The following is a 19,546-nucleotide window of genomic DNA, read 5'->3' as shown; positions in this document are numbered from 1 at the left end:
GCAAAATGTTATTGCTTTTAAGTGTTAAGGAAGTATCAAGGAGTTTTTAACGTAGTTCGAGATAACGAAAAATATTGACGTTCGATATAATAAGAATCTACTGTATAATAATAATACATTTTGTGTATAACATTACTCGGCTTGTCCGATAAATTGTACAGATAATTTTAATAAATTTAATAAATATACATAAAGCAACACAATAATGATGATATATATATATAATGTCTAATCGAAGTATCTAACCATACTATCTGCAGCTGATTTAACGTTAGCTGAACGGATATTTCTAGTCGAAGGTCTTTTGAATAAAAGTATTATATAATAATGATTTGTTTGAAGATTTAAATCGTTTAATGTTTAATAAGTATTTAAAAAAATAACTATCGTGTCACATGTAAACCATATTTTAGGAAATTACAATTTTATTGTGATTTGCATTATTGAGAGACAGCAGCCACTAATAGGTGGTCATAATAATAATACAGTAAACGAACACGTTTTACTATCCATTGTTAGAGTTGTATACCGCGGATGCTTTGTACAGTATGAATAAACCGGAAAATATATTTTACATGATAAGATGACACATTAGAGCATAACATTTGCACTCTGAAAAACGAGTATACTATGAACCAAAAATAAACTACAATAAGCTAAATCTTAAATTATTTAATATGGTAATGATTAAACCATTTTAAGAATAAATAAAGCAAATATTCGTTGAAAGTGTTCGAAAGTAACTCGTACAGGTAAAGTTACTACAAACCCTTATGGACCGGTGAGTTATAAGTTATAGTAAATAATATATTATTTCATAATATAATATAAGAAATTAGAATATTAAATTATTAAATTAATATATGCATATATAAGCATTTGTGTAAAATGTAAAATGTATATGCTACACTCATTGAATATATATATATGTTTATATAAATGCATAGCCGCCCGACGAAGTACCACTCGTTTTGGTGTTCCCATTGCTTTTCCATCATCGCCTATATTATACCGATCGGTTGTGCGTAGGCCGCCGGTGACACATCATTTACGTTGTCAATACCGCCATGTAATATGCACTTTTTCCGGACGACGCCTCACTACTAAATCACACGTCATAACAGTGCTAACTCGAATCGGTTCACTCGTTTATTCTGTGACACGATTTCAGTGATGTAATATTATGTCACTGCGATATTTTGATATATAATAAATATATACATATATCGTCGTCAATGCCATGGTTAGGATATATATATATGTGTATAATATACATGGATCTCGTTCAGTACAGTCATGCCACCGGAATTAGACGTCGTCACTGCAACACTCAAAAACATGTTGACCATTAGTTGTGAGTACCCGTAATCCCATATCACACGATATTTGATTTATTTATATTTTTTTACTTCATACCATTTGCGATTTCGATCGGTTCTTTATCGGTCGCCCTATTATATGCGTGTCCCATTGCGTTCGGCCATTTGTCAGCAGTATACCGCTATACGTCGTATACCGGCCCGTTTTTATACATTATTATGACGTGCGTCCGAATGTACCACTACTTCATGACACCTACTCGGTATTAAACGCTTCAGTATTTTTATCATTATTGTCCGGCTTCTTCGCCGGTTGTTCCATCACCGCACGCCAACTTCTGTACCGTTTGTCGTTACCTATGTACACGCAATGCAGTCTTGCTCTTACTACACCGTTGTTTATGACGTTTCGTGACCATCATAAGCAGTCGGTTGCATTTTTCCGTAACGATTAATTGTCGAGCTATCGCCGTAAATCGGTAACAATAGCCATAAGCGCTATTAGTGTCGTTGCTGCAGTATCGTCATCCACTTCGGTCCCACTCGACGTCGGTCCACACGATTGTAAACGCGTCCATAATCGACACCCGTGAACCCGTTACACGACGTGGTGCCGGAGAACGTGCGTTGGTGATTTATCGCCAAACTCCGCAGTGCCTCCTCATTCTCATACACCCGACTCCGCATAGCTACAGTGGTCCTATGCGACGTCTTCGACTGAGAACCACAATTTTACGTACGTTGTCGGTTCGTCAAATACTGTATCGTCGACAGCGACATATTGCATCTTTGTACAACTGTATAACTGTACGTAGCTTACGCCGTTATCAAAAAATACTATAATTTACACTTCGGATGATGCCGGCCGGTGCTATATCTCAGTCACCACATACACTGATACTATAACTACTACTGTCACTTAAACCGACACGTATATTGTGTGCGTACGTCTCCGATTGTTGGTATAGCACAGGTTGTTGTTCCGTCGCCTCCCGCAAACGCAAAACGAATTTAGATAAATATTATACTCGTCTAGACGTCTTTTCTTTTATATACATGCAATGTGCAGAGCCGTTGTGATGTTTTTTTTATTAGCGATTACATAACAACCATCGAACTTGTTCAAATAATCAATTTATTAAATCAGATTGATTTAACCCAATAACTTGTATTAAACTTATAGGTAAGAAAATTGTTATCAATTTAAATTTTTACACCAATTATGACTATTATACAAGTATGATATTTCACATGGACATGCAATTAGTATTCTGCGTCTTATACATACTAAATAATACTAACAGTAGAGTCTTCCATTATTATAAATTGTTAATTATTAAAAATTACTATAAATTGGCATGAGTAGTCAACCAGATATCCGGTGTTTTAATAAAGAAGTTATTAAAACACCGGATATCGAGACCGTGTAGTTGGTCGACACAGATAATGTTCAACTGCCACTCGCTCAAAACGCCGTAGAAAGCGATGACGTACTATTTAGTATATAATACTATAGTACTATATAGTACTATTTACTAACAGTAGTGTTTTTCGTTATTCGATTGTTGTAATCTGTAATTCATTGTTAACAATTTAGAAATAATTGAAAATTTCCATTAATCAAAGATTTTTATCAAGAGTACAGTATTCAGTTGTTGAAACAGTTATATAAAACTAATGGATTAATTGAAATAATTAAACAGCCATGATACTTGTAAACTATAGGTATGTGAATAATGTATATTTTTTAATTAAGATCTACACGGGTAATCTATTTTAAAGATAAACACATATTTTATCAACAAAAATTATGTTTTTATTATTTTATTAACATCTTCTTATAAGTTTTTTACTTTTTTGAATAAAAATATTATTATTATCATTTTTATTTCATACTCCAAACTGCTGGAGCAGAATATTTTCTAAAATAAAAATTGAAAAAAAAATAATAGTATTATTCCTGTTCTTATACTCAATTTTTTTCCAAAATATATAATCACCTAAAATTCTTTTTACAAACACTGAAAAATATCAAAATATTCGTACTAATTATACGAAAAACCTTGTATGTATATAACTAATTAGTAGATAAATACATTATATACATATATTTAATAAATTAATAACTTCTTATCCGCAAAGGTATTGAATTAATATATTATACTTACTACTATGACTATAAGTTAAGCTTATAGTTTATACGCGGTTATTCTTATTAAGTTATCTTATTTTTAAACCGTTACAGAATTTGTTTGATAAACCTCGTCAGGTAAAATAAATATCTATAAACCGTAATAATTATTTTAAACAATTGTTTTATACTATATTTATGTGTGCTATTTAAATCAGTTGTTGTGTTCCTACGATTCGATATTATCACGATCAAATTAGAAGACAATATTTACAATGCGAACTTAACAAAACCGTAACATTTACATAAATTAGTGTTAAAAAAGAAAAAACCACAATTCTAGTTAACTTATAATAGTTCATAACATTATATAGTAACGTATATTTTTTTTATTATAATTGCAATAATGTAGTTCGTATAAAACTATAAACATATATGAAATAAATAGTAAATACCTATAAATAAAATTCTTGATAAACGTGTTTTGACTTGTGAGTACGTTACTTATAATTTTATTATAACAATCTCAATTATAAATGTTGAGAATAATGTCAAGAATATAGTCAAGAGTCGAAACTCAAGAGATCTGTATGTTGTTACGTGTATTATATGGGTGTAATGTGTAATAAATTTATGATATCGAGAATAATGAATTCTTTCTGCACATGAAATTATTTTTTATGTTCAACAATACGACTTACAATTACACAATATATATATATATATATATATATTTGGAATATATTACACAATATTGGCTTATTTGAATATAATAACGCATAATTGTTGTTTAAGAATAATTAATAATATTTTGTTAAAGCTAAATAAATTGACTTCGGTGTAAACAATTAATAATATATAATGGTCGTTAATATAATTAATTCGGATGGTTGGTCTCTTTGAGGTAATGAAATGACCAAGTAGTAGGTATGATGTTTTCATATTTTTTACCAATAAATAAGTTTTATAATTCATTTTGCACGTGATTTGTTTATTCCATTGTTTTACAGGTGTCAATAATAAAAAGAGATAAAGTAAATAATTGGATTAGAAGAGGTAAGTTTTATACTAAAAATGAATTAAGTGGTGTATAGGTGTGTATTAAGTTAATTTAAGATATAACATGCAATTTTTTGAACATATGAGTAAAAAAAAAAAAAAAATTGAATTATTATATTATACATGACGGTTGCATTATATTATACCTATGCATTTTTAAATTAAAGGATAAAAAAATAAATAATCACAAAATCATATACGTTACATTGGGGTGCCCAGGAATTTTCGATGGGTATGATATATGTTTTAAGAAAATACCGGATTTAATAAAATAAAAATATAAGTCATTTAAAAAAAACTTTAAATTCTTAATTATAATTAAATTAACTCAAAAAAAAAAAAAAAATTGATGAGTGTATTACTTTTTTGAATTAAAATTAATATTTAAATATATTTTCAAATTATGTTCATTAAAATTAAATCTTTTGGTATCTAAAATATGTTTGTAAAATCAAAAATTACATTCTATTTCTACTACACTAGTTATTAGTACATATTAAAAAAACTCAATAATTTAGGCCTTAAATCTAAATAAACATCTGCATAGAAAAATACAGCAATAACCATGTTTCCGACCTTTTAATAATAGGTTTTAAAAAAAATTTTCCTTTTTAAAATTAAATATGTAGGCAGAGAATGAGAGAACATAAAGTATATAATAATAATAAATATAATTTATAAGCAATAACTTATTACTAATAATCAATAGCAATGACTTTATAACTAGTAACAACTCTAATGTCTAATAATTTGTTTTCTGAAAGTCAGAATAATAGTAGCCAATGTGGGGAGATAACCCCCATAATAACTAGATAACCTAACCTAATATACATATTAGGTTAAGAAATTCAAAATCGTCAATGATTTTTCGAAATTAAAATATTGTGCTAAATAAACAAACAACAACGATATCAAAACATTCGCATTGTCATGATGTTATATTTTCGTTGCCAATCAATCGATTGGAAATAGCTCACAGATGATATAAAATAATGATATTAATAATAAAATATTATTGTATAGTCCTTGGGAATAACCGACGTACGAACGCGAATAGTATATTAAACTCACTGACATTACATAACTACCTAAGTTTAAGTTTGTTAAGTTAATTTAGGTATTATTAATGTTATTTAAAATATTTACATGTTCAATCGAAAGCAATGAAATATTATAATTACAAAATAAAACACCTAAAAGTACAGTACAAAAATTATTATCGTCGTTTTAAAACATTTTTTCTATATACTGGCCGATTAGATTGATAAACGTAGGTACTTGCTGGCTAGCAATACAAACAACTCAATAACCGTCGTAATATTCAAAATTCTCGGCGACGAGTTTCATTTGCATTTCAATAGTCCTAGACGTTTTACATCATTTGTTTATCTCCATAAACACACATATTAATATTATACACAAAATGGCTCTTTACACGGTACTTCGTTTTATAAAATTCGACTTAATTAATGATGGCTTTGGCATCATCCCCGAAGACGATGTATCTATTCAATTGGTACGTGTTATAAATGTTATTCAAAAAATGGTGCGACTACGCGTGGAGAACAACAGAGGTCGATTTGACATACAGACGTCGTCCGAAGATATTATTGTAGAAGTCTTACAAAATGGCACGAGTCAGCCAGAAGACGTCGTTATTAATACACCGGAGATTGACACAGTGTAGTCGATTAACAAAGAAATTGTTCAACTGCCACTGGTTCAAGACGTCGTAGTAAATGATGACGTGGAGCGCCCGGTGGTGATAGAGGAGTTGGGTAAGGAGGTGCTTGTTCAGGCGAGTATCAGTAGAAGGCGTTTCGCGTCTACGTGGGAGCAAATCAAACGCTCCGCTGTACGCATGTGTTGCTGCGTGCGTTAGAAGTGCAGAATGCCCGATTTTCAAGGGCAAAGTTGGAGTAAGTTAACATTGTCCGGGTATACGGTGGCCTATTTGATTCGAGCACTGTAGGTTAAGTATTGAATATATTAAAAATATGTAAAAAATCTTATAGTGTACTTTAATAATATTAAAAAAATCTAAAATAGACGCTATATAGAATATTTTCACGACAGTTTAATTAAAACTATTATGATTATTATATTCTACAGACAATATGTACTATTATAACACACGAAATTGCCGTTGTCTAGTCTAGGCAAACGCTCCCCGTATTGGACAGGGACGACGGGTGGTGACGGCGATGGGCTCGACAGTTCACTGTCGCATCGTCTACTGACGAGTGACGACTATGTCAATCGAGGACAGACGGCGGTGATCACGTGGATGGATGACATATATAAAATGTGAGCTTAAACGGAAACTGTCGCAAATATTCACGAACAAACTCATTTCGAGCTCAACGAGTTCGAGCACTGCGACAACTGCAGCCACGACGATTGCCGAGGAAACATCTTCACTGTTCTCATCGTAACGACTGCGTCGCGATCCGTCGTCGTCCACGCTCAACCGGTAAATATCTATCCGATTCTCCGTAGTCGACCAGCCGGCTTCAGAGCGGAAACCAAATACATTCACGCCGGAAATACCAGACCATCCGGAATACAGCCGGCGATTGGAATTGCAGCGATTACGATTCTGCTGTTCTACGTTCCGTTGTCCAGTTCGAACATATATTATTGACTCGATGACCTGTCTCGTCGATGTATACCGATGGATCCTGTTCCTCCCGCGGAAGCGTATATTTACATCCACCGTATACAACTGAATTATAGGTCACATCGTGGTTGAAATCAGTAACAGTTCGGACAGTGTTTCTACACCGAGCTTGGAACCAGGTGATTATAAGACATATAATAAATGTTGCGTGTACGTGTCTTAACATTTTTAAATTTATTATTCGTACACATTATAATTAATTAAAAACAAAATACAAATAACAATAACATTATATTTAATTTATTTTAATTTTATCTATAAATATCGCTAAAATAGATTTGTGTGAGGGACAACCCAGTGTGATGAGCCGTGGTAGGTCGATGGCGTAATAGTTTATGTCACCATGTTATATTGTCCGCTCACGGCCGATGGATTGTGGCTATAGTGGTTACTGCTCGTCTTGAATCAGTTTTGGCACTAGCTGTGCGGTGATAGTGGACTGTAATTCATATAGTTATTATGAGACACGGAATGGAAGGAGAATATGGTGTACAGAAAATATTATATATAGTATACCGAAATAAGAATTGTATCGAGAATACAAACAATTCCGTCAGTAAAAACAAAATATTAATAAGTAGTCGTGATACGATGTAATGATAATGAATAATGAAAAATATTCAAAACTTAATGATAATAACAATTTACAATATTATGATAATATATTTAAAAGGTTAGGTTAGTGATTATCTTATATCAATATTAAGGGTAAGGTCGATTTGTGTCATATTTTATAGTAATCGTTAGTTTATCATATTGACTTCATTTTTATTGTGTATTTGCAAACTTCTTGGTGGTGACAGATGTATTGTGTACGCGAAATTGTTGAAGTGCATCACGAGGCCATAAAACTATTTCGGGTCTATGTTATGAAAAATAGGAACCGTTGTTAATTTACAATTTTTAAAGTTAAAAAGAGTCCTGGAAAACCTTTAGAAGTTATAAATAAGAACAATAATCGAAGATTATAATTACTACTAAGATTATATTTTAATTACAATAAATATATTTTTAAAAATGTTGGTGATTAATAAATATTTCATTGTTTTATTTTTATATATTTTATTTATGTTTAATACGCATGTTACGATTTGTCGTATGGCGAACTTGTCATACGATAGATTTTACACAAGTTCAAACTTCATCTCATCGTACTACACATTGTTCAACAATACAATATCATACACGTTACAATAATCGTATCAAACTATTAAACAAAGTTGTACAATATGTCGTATGATTAATTATATTGTGAATGGGTCGCTTAAGACTCAATAGAATTTATCATAATTATTTTTTAACTTATAACATATATTCATGAATTATGATACAATACGAATAATATGATAATTTTTATCAATTATATATTTACGTATATACTGTTATTGTTATTAACTATGCACGACCTACCTAGTGTAGTCTACAACGGTGGCTGTTTGAGTTGTTAAAACTCAAGGAGCAAACTTCAAAATTACCTATTTAACCACTTTTACAGTTAATGATAATAAAGGTAGACATATTTTTTACTTGTATGATTACTCTTCTGTTATGAATTATGATTAAACCATTTAAACCTGTTAAACTCGTCTTGATTGAGTCTATAGCGACTGTAGACTCTACAGTAGTACATCTAGTCTACACACATACACAGTTCAGGTGTGTGGACCAATAACACATTCTTCGAGGCTGAAGTATATAATTTGATAACACATTTAAACATATTATTTATTATTATTATAGAATATATTTACCTATGTAAAGAAATAATGTATAGTGTATACCTATTAGGCTATTAGCTATTACAATTACATCAACCATTTACCTGATATTACCATAATATACTATTATACTAGGTATACATAGCATTATAGCAATAATTTATTCAAATAAAATTATTAAAAAAATAAAGTATCCACTGTTTATTTTGTAGTAATTTAAAAATTAGTACGGGTAGGTACTTGAAACTTTACAAGTACCTACTCGTATATTATTATGCATACAATGACATTTTAAAATGCAATATTTTGTCAAAAATTAATCCTTCTACTATATAATATATGTATTTATATTATTAGATAGGTACTATGTATGTTATATACATATATAATAATATTTAAAAATGTAAATTTAATTACTTTAATAATACCTACACCTATTATATAATAATAATAGGTTGATAAACGATGGACTCCGTCTTTGGATAAATTTTTTTTTACTGTACTCATATACGATGATTGGTTTTATATCATATAATTTAATTCAAATTTAAAAAATCCATTACAGTGACAATCAAGGGTGGAAACAGAGGTCCTAAACAGGGAGAGGGGCAATTTATGGTGTAATTAAAAGAGCATACAAAAAAAAACAAATAATATATAATTTGATACCGATTGCCCACATTGATCTCCATTGTATCTCCTTAGTGACACCTCTAGATGCATATCTAATATAGAATATTATAGACTGTAGTCACACTGCAGAGTGGTGACTCATATCACTTGCCAACCTTTTTAATATTTAATATTAATTATTTAAATATATTTTTACTTGAAGTTAAACATTTTTGAATTAGTGAAAAACAAATATTTTTATTTAAATGTTTATTAATCAGTATTAAATATTTCGATTATAATTAAAAAATATATATTTTTATTCAATGATGTACACATATTTTCTTTTAAATATTTGAACTGCAATCGATTTTAAATATTTATACAATCGTATTGGTTGATAACTGTTGTGTGGGTAATTTAGCCAGCAAAATATTATTTTATTTCTATATTTATATTTATGTTTTATACTATAAATTATAATATAAAACATGAATAAATATAGTTTACAATTATATCTATAGCCAACAAACAAAAAAATTAATAATACTGACTATTAAAGCACTAAGTATAGCACTAAGCACTAAGTATTAAATAGGTATATAGCCGGAGGCATAGTAACGCTATTGAGAAATGAGCCTATAAAAGTAGTATTTTTATTTTAATATCAAAACGACAATTTTGTCATTATACATGCATTTTTAAATGTTTTTTATTTATACACATTAGTACACAATGCGTGAATTTAATAATGGAATTATGAAAATTCCTAATTGGGACATCAGTGTTTCATTAATTATTGTTATTAACGCGTACATTACGGACATTTTTCAATTTTTTTAATTGGTAAAAAGCGCTTTTTTCAAGATTCCCAGGGGCACTAAAGAATTTTCTTCTGCTATTGCCAACATGTTCCTCAAGTCTAACACATTTTTACTCTCTTAAAAATACACAAAATTAGTTTTTTTTTAAACCGCCAACAGGTGTCCATGGTAATGAATAATTAATAAATAATTGATATTGTTTAGTAAATATCTATAGCTAATAACACTTGTATTTAAAGCTTAAATAATCAAATAAATATTAATATAATAGTATGTAATAGTATGTACTCGTTAAAATAATTATGTACATGACATATTTATTTTAACAATTAATATAATTTTTATAAAATGTTATTATTATTTTTAAATTTTTATACTACCAATTTTCTTCAATATTCATTCAGGTTTCACTTCTTTGTATAATATATATATTACGTATATATGATGACTGATATTAGCATCGGCCGTCATCCTAAGTGTAAAACATTACCGTCTTGGCAGCGTTAACGTAAACAGCGTTGAATTACACTAACATACAGTGCCGCTATTGACGAATCGAGGACGAGCGACTTACGTAAAATTGTGGTACTCAGGTGAAACCCCCGCACACGGTGACTGCAGCGATGCAGGATCGGTAGTACGAAAAGGAGGAGGCACTACAGAGTTTGGTGACAGATCACCAGCGTACGTTCTCCGGTACCCTATCGTGTGACGAGTTCAATAGGGTGTCGCACGTTCGTATATAGACGCGTTAGACCCCTTCCGCATGGCGGACAGCCGAACGACACAGGTCTTTTACAATCACGCGGCCCGTCGGCAAAGGTGACACGGTGGCCAGCGATGCTGTCTCGATGACACCAACACAGCAGTTATGGCAATCGTTACTGATTTACGACAGCTCAAGCGGTAGAGAAGTTGGCGTGCGGCGATGGAACATTCGGCGAAAAAGACAACAATGATAAAAATATTAAAAACGTACTGAAGCGTTTAACACCCAGTTGGTTGTCGCGAAGTGGTGACACACTCGAACGCACGCCTATATAAAAACGGAGACGTGGTGTACGACATTTACGTGTCGCAACGTGAGCGAAGGCTGACGAACGGCCTCACGCAATCGGAGACGCATAAAAATAATACAACGACCGATAAAGAAGCTATTTAAGGATAAAAAGGTATTTTGTGATCGTACAAAAATACCATGTCGGTGTAGGACGTAAGAAACGTTTCACCAAGATAAATTGTAAAATTAAAAAAAAAAATAGATATAAATCAAATATCATGTGATATGGGATTATGGAAACTCATAACCAAAGGTCAGCAAGCTTTTGAGTGCTGCAGTGTCGGTACTCAACGATATCAATATAAATATATATATCCTGACTGTAACTGTGGCCTCGTCAGCTTGTAATTTGATTGGTATTGCTATTGACCACCAGCCTGTGAACAATTTTCGACGCCGTCGTAACGTGCCCCTATCACTGTAATATTTGGTACTCTAGTCGGGCGGCGTCTGTAACCGCAGCGCTTTTACAGCTAACCACCATGCCACCAAAGTCTTTGGGTGGCTGAATAAAGTACGTAGTTGACTTATACCCACATAATAACCTTACTGTTGCAGTGGCGTCATTTGTACTGTGCTGGGTATACATTTACTTATATAAAATCCCATATTGTAGTAATTAGGCCCACTTCATAAATTGATTGGCCTGAAAAATTGATAGTAATTTTCGCTTAATGTGACCTGATTTATACGCCATGCGTAATAAAAAATATCTAAATGATGCCACTGACTTATTGCAGCATTTTCTCAATGTCACAGTCGTCCTGTCCGACGATAACACACGAGGTCGATGCACAGACGACCAGTATATATGTGATGGTAATGCAAATATTGAAAATTACATACAAAGATGAATAGTGAATTGTTGGGTGGTTACGAAATTTACGCACCAAAACGATATATGATTTTAAGTGTACCAATACACTCGTCACTCAATCAACACTAACTAATTTTTGTTATGTATATGATAAAATTTTTTATTCAATACTTATAAAACTTAAAACCGATAATAATCTTCTAACAAAAAAGAACATATAAGACCTTTTACCTATAAGACCTAACATTCTTTTGCAAAAGACTTTTAACTAAAAATATCCATTCAGCTATATTTTATTATGTTCTCGGCTAACGGAATACTACACCGAGTGACAAGTTAAAGTGCCGATATTATGTTAAAACACTTCGACTAGACATTGTAATATTATACTATTATCATTAGTGTGTTGCTCTACGCCTAAATGTAGTGAAATTGTGTGTATAATGCCCCGGTCCAGCCGAGTAATGCGATACACATAATGTATATTATTATTATATTTATATTATTTGACTGAATAATAATATAATATATAACATTATTATATAAATAATGATTCATTGTAGTTTGAAATATCGGCATTATTCGTAATAAATATTATATTACATAGTACACGTATCTACAACAAAATAGATTATAATGGAGCCAATAGCGCAGGAAGACTCGTTAGCGTCCCTGGCAATCTTAGAAAAAATCGTCTTTTTACTAATTAAAAAAATTGACAAATATACCCTGAAATGTGTCCGCGTTAATAACAATAGTTAATGGAACGATTCGGGATTTTCTTTATGCTATTTTCATCATTGCAGTATTAAATTCACACGTAGTGTGTATAAATAAACTAAATTATACATATTATTTCAAAATAATATGTAGGCACACTTCGCCGTAACCCTTACACTGGCTATACCTATTTAAGATATTTAATACTAATTATTGAAATAGTACTTTAATAGTTAGTATTATTTTTAGACGCAATTGATAAACTGCCGATGAGATAACATACACTTAGCTGTGAAATGGTAATGTTGAATAGCGATTGATGGACTGGTTCTAAGTAAATCGTTGTAACCTTATACGCAAGTGGAAATAATGGAAATGACCTGCAGCTTGTTTGATTGTCGTATGCCAACGTTTAGAAGGTATATTTAACTATATATTAAATTATATTGGGATAAATAGCTGAACTAGTCTCTTTAGAAAACGTTACATCTATTTCTCATTTTTAATTTATGCTAAAATGTTGAACATTGTTATTATTTTGCTAATCCTGTATTCGTGTGTAATATTAATAGTTTTTACTTTTGCCTGCTTAATATTCTTAAACGATTGAATATCAATTATCTATGAATATTATTTTTTAAATAATTACAGTATCTATTTAATAATATTTTTAATTGAAATAAATTAAAATTGTAGATTTTTGAACTTTTATTTAGTGATATAGAGAAATATAAATAAAATTATTAAGTTTTATAAATTAATAAAAAAAAATAAAAAATAAAATAAATAATAATAATAATAATTAACTTTTTTTTACTTTTATGCTTATGCTCATATTATAATTTTGAGTGACTGGACATAACTCTTTCCAAAAAAACCTGTCTGGAGTAGATTAATAATAAAATTGTACGTCTGCAGGTATATAAAGTTATTAATAATTATGAACATTTACAATGAATTCATTATTTTATGATTAAAATTTAACATATTAATAAAATATAAAAACGTTTTAAGGGTCTTAGATTTTTATATAAGAAAATATTTTTAAATTTAAAATTGAAATAATATCCTATATCCAAGCTATAATATTATTATATTATTATCGTGAACAATAAGTACGGTGTAAAATTAATTTTGCACGTGATTTGTTTATAATATTTACTGTTTTGCAGGTTTTATAAAGTAAATAATTATATTAGAATATGATGTAAGTATTAAACTTAAAATAGATTAAGTGTAATATTAGGCATAACATGAAACTGTTTGAACATAAAAGTAAAATAAAAACGTGCATACAAACATAATACCAGCACCTACTAAAGCATTTTTTTAAATGGATTTATCCATAACATTTATGTGTTTTTAAATATCTACCATAAGATAGACTTTTTATTATCATTATTATTATGATTATTATGATTATTAAAATAAATATTTAAAATGTATGCTTCAAGGCATAATAAACAAATGATATACATACACAAGATGGATGAAAATACAACAATGATATAATATGTACACGCGGAGTGAACCTATCCAATAATTAAATCAAACGTCAATGGTATTACAAAAAGTTTAATAAATAAATTTGTTAGATATTATATAAAGTATTATTAAAAATTCAACAATTAAACTATGAAACGATAAAATAGTAATGATTAATTCTCTTACATTCAACATATTATTTATTGCAACGTTAAGCAGTGATTGATCTATATTTAATTTAATATATAATAGTTCATCAATGAATTTATAAATAAAACTCCTATGATTTTGAAGTGTTTATATTAGCTTATTAATTTTAAATAATCAACTATATTAAAATTCGTTATATATTAACGAAAAGATTAAAGTGATCATTTCTAAACTGCTATGTACAACATCCCACAATTATTATAATGGAATAAATATGAATATTATATAAGTATTATTTCAAGCCTCATCACAAAGTTATCACTTTTATAACGCCATTTGTGATGTCTCAAATTAAATTCAATAAGCAATTCTTATAATGTTTTCCGTTGTACTTTTCTTCGAATCATCCAGCCATCTTCACGGACTATGGTTAACTCGTTGTCATGTTAACCAAAATAATGAAAAATATGTTAATAAACATTTATTTCGTTTCTTTACTTAATTATTGTTGACTAAACGATATTTATAGAAAAGATATTTTATTTTTACGAAAAATGTATAAACCACTATGTGAGTATACCGTATGAATTTCTACAACTTTGACAAAAATATGTGAAAATTAAAATCAAATTATGGTTTTAATAAATAAAACGGGATTAATTTTTCAACTATTTTTATACTTCCAAAATATTTTGTACTTATTAGATACATACAAATCCAACAAACTCGTCGTACCTACAAATTATAAATGGGTACAAAGAGAATAGCCACTCTAAACGTCAAAGATGACATTGTTACGTTTTATTAAATAATAAGACATATGTTAAAAACAGTAAGGTTTTATAATGAATTTAAAATTGTACACACAATCGGGCCGTGTAGAAGTTTATCCTGTTATGTTCGACGATTTTATGGTCGTAATCTTATTACCGTAGATTAAATATATATTCGTATAGGTACATATAAAATGCAGATAGAATGCTTTCCTTCACAATTATATTCTTTCATAATTATTATACGAATCGGGTATACACGCGTAGACGTCTAAAATTACATAATCATCTACGTCATTAAATTTAGGTTAAGAAATTAAAATCGTCAGTAATTTTTCGAAATTTAAATATTCTGCTAAATAAACAAACAACAACATCATATTTTATTTTGACTATATCCAACATACGATTTTAATATGTTATACCTTATGTCTAAATAAACTTTTAATTTATTCTGCTTCGTGTTTTTTTAGTAAATATTCTAGTGAAAACAAGGTTTATATTTATTTGCAAAGTAATACTACACAGACATAGTACAGTAATAGATACTTAATGTAATATACAAATATTGTAACACAAAAACAGTCATCATTCTTCTTATAATCTATAATTGCATGTATTCTAAGTTAGTCTGTTCTATTGAAATCGCGTGGACTCACGTCCGAGCAATGCTCATTTAAATAATTATGGCATAAGCAAATTCACAGGACCTATTAAACATACTGACTATTTATTTAGTTTTACTTAATAAAATATTTCTGACCTTATTTAAGTCAATTCAATTGATTATGTGGGTGTAGTGGCTCAGATGTCAGCAATGCTGACGATGGTACATTATCGTGCTACCTTAGTAATAACGAATGCGTTGAATCGGTAGTGGATATTTATTACGATTTGGAAACTCTAGATAACTTCCCTCGGGATTATTCTGATGAAGTTCCGAACGATGAGTTTATTTTCGAAGCGAACGATGCAGACTAAGTACGGTGCAGTAGTAACAATACTACTAGACAGTACTAACTTGGCTATTAATTTATTATTATATTTTTTATATTTATTGAATTTATATATAATTTATTGATGTTCCACAGTTAATAAAATATCTTATAACTAATGTTAGTCAATGGCATAGCACAATCACAACCCGAACGGCTAGATTACATAAATATAAAATATAAATATATGCCGTACCACACAGGTGACGAAACTGAATAATTATAATAAAAACAAATGACAAACAAAACATTTATGTACGACCTGATAACAACTGATGGCACTGATGGCAAGCGTTGGTGATGACGGTGGCTGTTGTTTCCGTGTCCCGGCACATCTCTAGAACACCGAGCAGGGACCGACCAGACGGCGACAATCCACCGAACGTCGGTTGTCCAACACGGGTCAACGACCGCGTATACGTACGGGAGTTTTATACAGCAAAAACCTTGTATCGCGGAAACAAGATTAAAACGGTTGAATGCGATTGATTGGATTCCGACGTTAAACCGTATAATAGAACGAAAACAACAATCGATCGTGTTCGCGCTTCGTTGGACAAACGAAAAGCGTTTGGTCGCGAACGGCTTTGGTCGCACTGCGAGAATTCGGACGGGCGATGGCACGAAGCGAAAAAGGCTTTTTGTTTGACGCAAAAGCCCGAAAACAATAGATCGTAGACACGGGACTTGTGCGGCACAACGATGAACGTGAGGCTCGGATGCGCGTAAATCAAAGGCGGAATACGGTGATGATGCAACGGTTTTACGACGACGAACCAAGAAAAAGGGACTGCTACGCTAGACGAACGGTAAAAGATAAGAGACGGGGCGGCGGCGGCGGCGGCGGCGATGGGCATCAGCGGTCATCGGCTAGCCCCTCCCATGGTCCCTCCGGAAGGACAAAGTTTACATGGAGTGTAGTCTGCTGTACATCAACAGGGTTGCAAACGTTACGACGTAGGACTTGTCGCCACACTAAATTAAAATATTAAAAGTGTATCCAAGATCCAACAGTTATTAATAATAATACCTAAGTATGTTTATTTAATATATATATCGTATAGATTTTCGTAACCCAATGCATTCAGGGTTAGTCACTTTTATTTAAAATAGGAAAATAAATATGTTAAATATAAATATTTGTATTCAAACCTTTTCATTTGACTTCTAATATCCCCAGAGATCACGTAATTCACTGCTTTTATTTAACTTGTTCATACATGATATATAAATTTGCCAATTCACGAGGTGTTTCATTATATTATGCCATTATATTATTAAAATCTCCAATAGTATTACTAAAAAATAGATAAGTATTAACAAGTTACGGTCACACATTTTCGTTTCGTTCTATAATAGTATTTTTATCATACAAATGATATATATTTATTTTTATTTCGAATGGACCAGTTTGAGTAAATTGTGTACCGTCTTTACTAGTCAGCTGGCAGAATACATCTTTAACATCAATGTTGACGACACAGACTCTAGTTTTACAGGGGTGTGTATATTATATTGTATAGTTATACAAATTGTTCACTATTTTATGATGTTATACTTTTTATTATATTTTAAATTTGATTAGACAAGATATTGTATGATACGCCTATCGCTAATTACAATATTATAGTATAAAGTACCTCCTATACAACATGACAAATGAAAATAAATTATTGACAGACGCGATTAAATATATAGTTAGTACATTGTGATATATCACAGATATAATCTAGTTAATTTAAAAAGAAGTGTAAATTAATCGAGACTGGCCAACTATATGTTCCCAAGGAAAACAGTGACTACTAATAAATAATATGTAACGAAAATTAAAAATGATAAAAAAATATTCATAGACATAATTGTATTTATATGTCATATTAAGTATTACAAAACCGAAAACAGCCCAACTTTGAAAAGTTATATTTCGCTAACGAATTAACGATAAACAATATCTTTTATATTGATTGAAGTTGAATACAATGTATTTATAAACCTTGGTATTATAAAGGCTTAATACCAATTTAGTTCAATGTCATATGCAAGTGCCATTGTACACTTATATTTCGGTGAGAGGGATTCTTAATCCGTATGAAAATTTTGCAAATTACTGCCCATCCATCCTATTCTACTGCTGCTACACTTTTAGTACCTATATCTAATTGGTGGTTGCATATTTTTCTTGTAGACTATATTATAAGTCGTTAATTTTAAATAATAGAATTATTAACTCAAAAATAAAAAATAAAACAGTAATTCATTGTGTAAGTATGATTTTCAATTGATTCGTATTTAATAACAAATCAAAGTATATAATATAATTACAGTAATATCCCTCGTTTTCCGCGTTTTCATTATCCGCGGTTGGGTCCACGATAACATATTATTGCGTATGACCTTACCTTACGTTTGCGATAACGTTTCAGCGTTATTAAATGAACATGCAGAAATTTATTTTCGACAATTCTAGATAATTGTTATACGCTATAGGATAACAACATACATATTATACGTACTTACTACTTAGTACTCACTGTCACACAAGGATGAAAAAATTATAATATCGCTGAATGTCTTGTCAACATCAATGAATCACTTGACGAAATTCACCCACCACTATAAATGCTTTAATTGTATGAATTAAACAATTATTAATTGTTAATAATTGATTTTTATAATTAAAAAAAAATAAACCTAACCTCCCTATTTACGTTGATTTATGGTCTGGTTATCCGTGGTTTTCTTATCCACGCAAGTTTGCTGTAACGTAAACTCCGCGGATTACGAAAGATTACTGTAATAAAAATAAAAAAAATAAATCAATTATCATCAAACCTATTAGGTTGCCTAAAAGGCTAACAAATTATATTTTGATTATAAAAAACGGTGTAAATGAAGAATACAAATAATTATCTTCAGAAAAAATTTGCCATATGAGCTAATGTGAGTAGGTAAAATACGTTTTTATAAATAAAACAATGTATATATAAATGAAAAACAACGATATTTTGAACAACATCATAAGAAGAAAACAATGCTATTAAAAAAGGAAAGCAAAAAAACAAATACATCGGGCGGAAACTACTAGGCGAGGGGGAAAGATACGAGATGGCGATTCGGTGCGAAAAAGCAATGCCTCCGCAACGTTTTCCAAACAGCCCACGAACAGACGAGTATCACGAAATCGTTTCGCTCGGCCGCACGAT

This window comes from Rhopalosiphum maidis, chromosome 1 (genome assembly GCF_003676215.2).
Source record: "Rhopalosiphum maidis isolate BTI-1 chromosome 1, ASM367621v3, whole genome shotgun sequence".
Classification (NCBI taxonomy): domain Eukaryota; kingdom Metazoa; phylum Arthropoda; class Insecta; order Hemiptera; family Aphididae; genus Rhopalosiphum; species Rhopalosiphum maidis.
The sequence above is the reverse complement of the archived record's forward strand: the minus strand, read 5'-3'. Positions refer to the sequence as shown.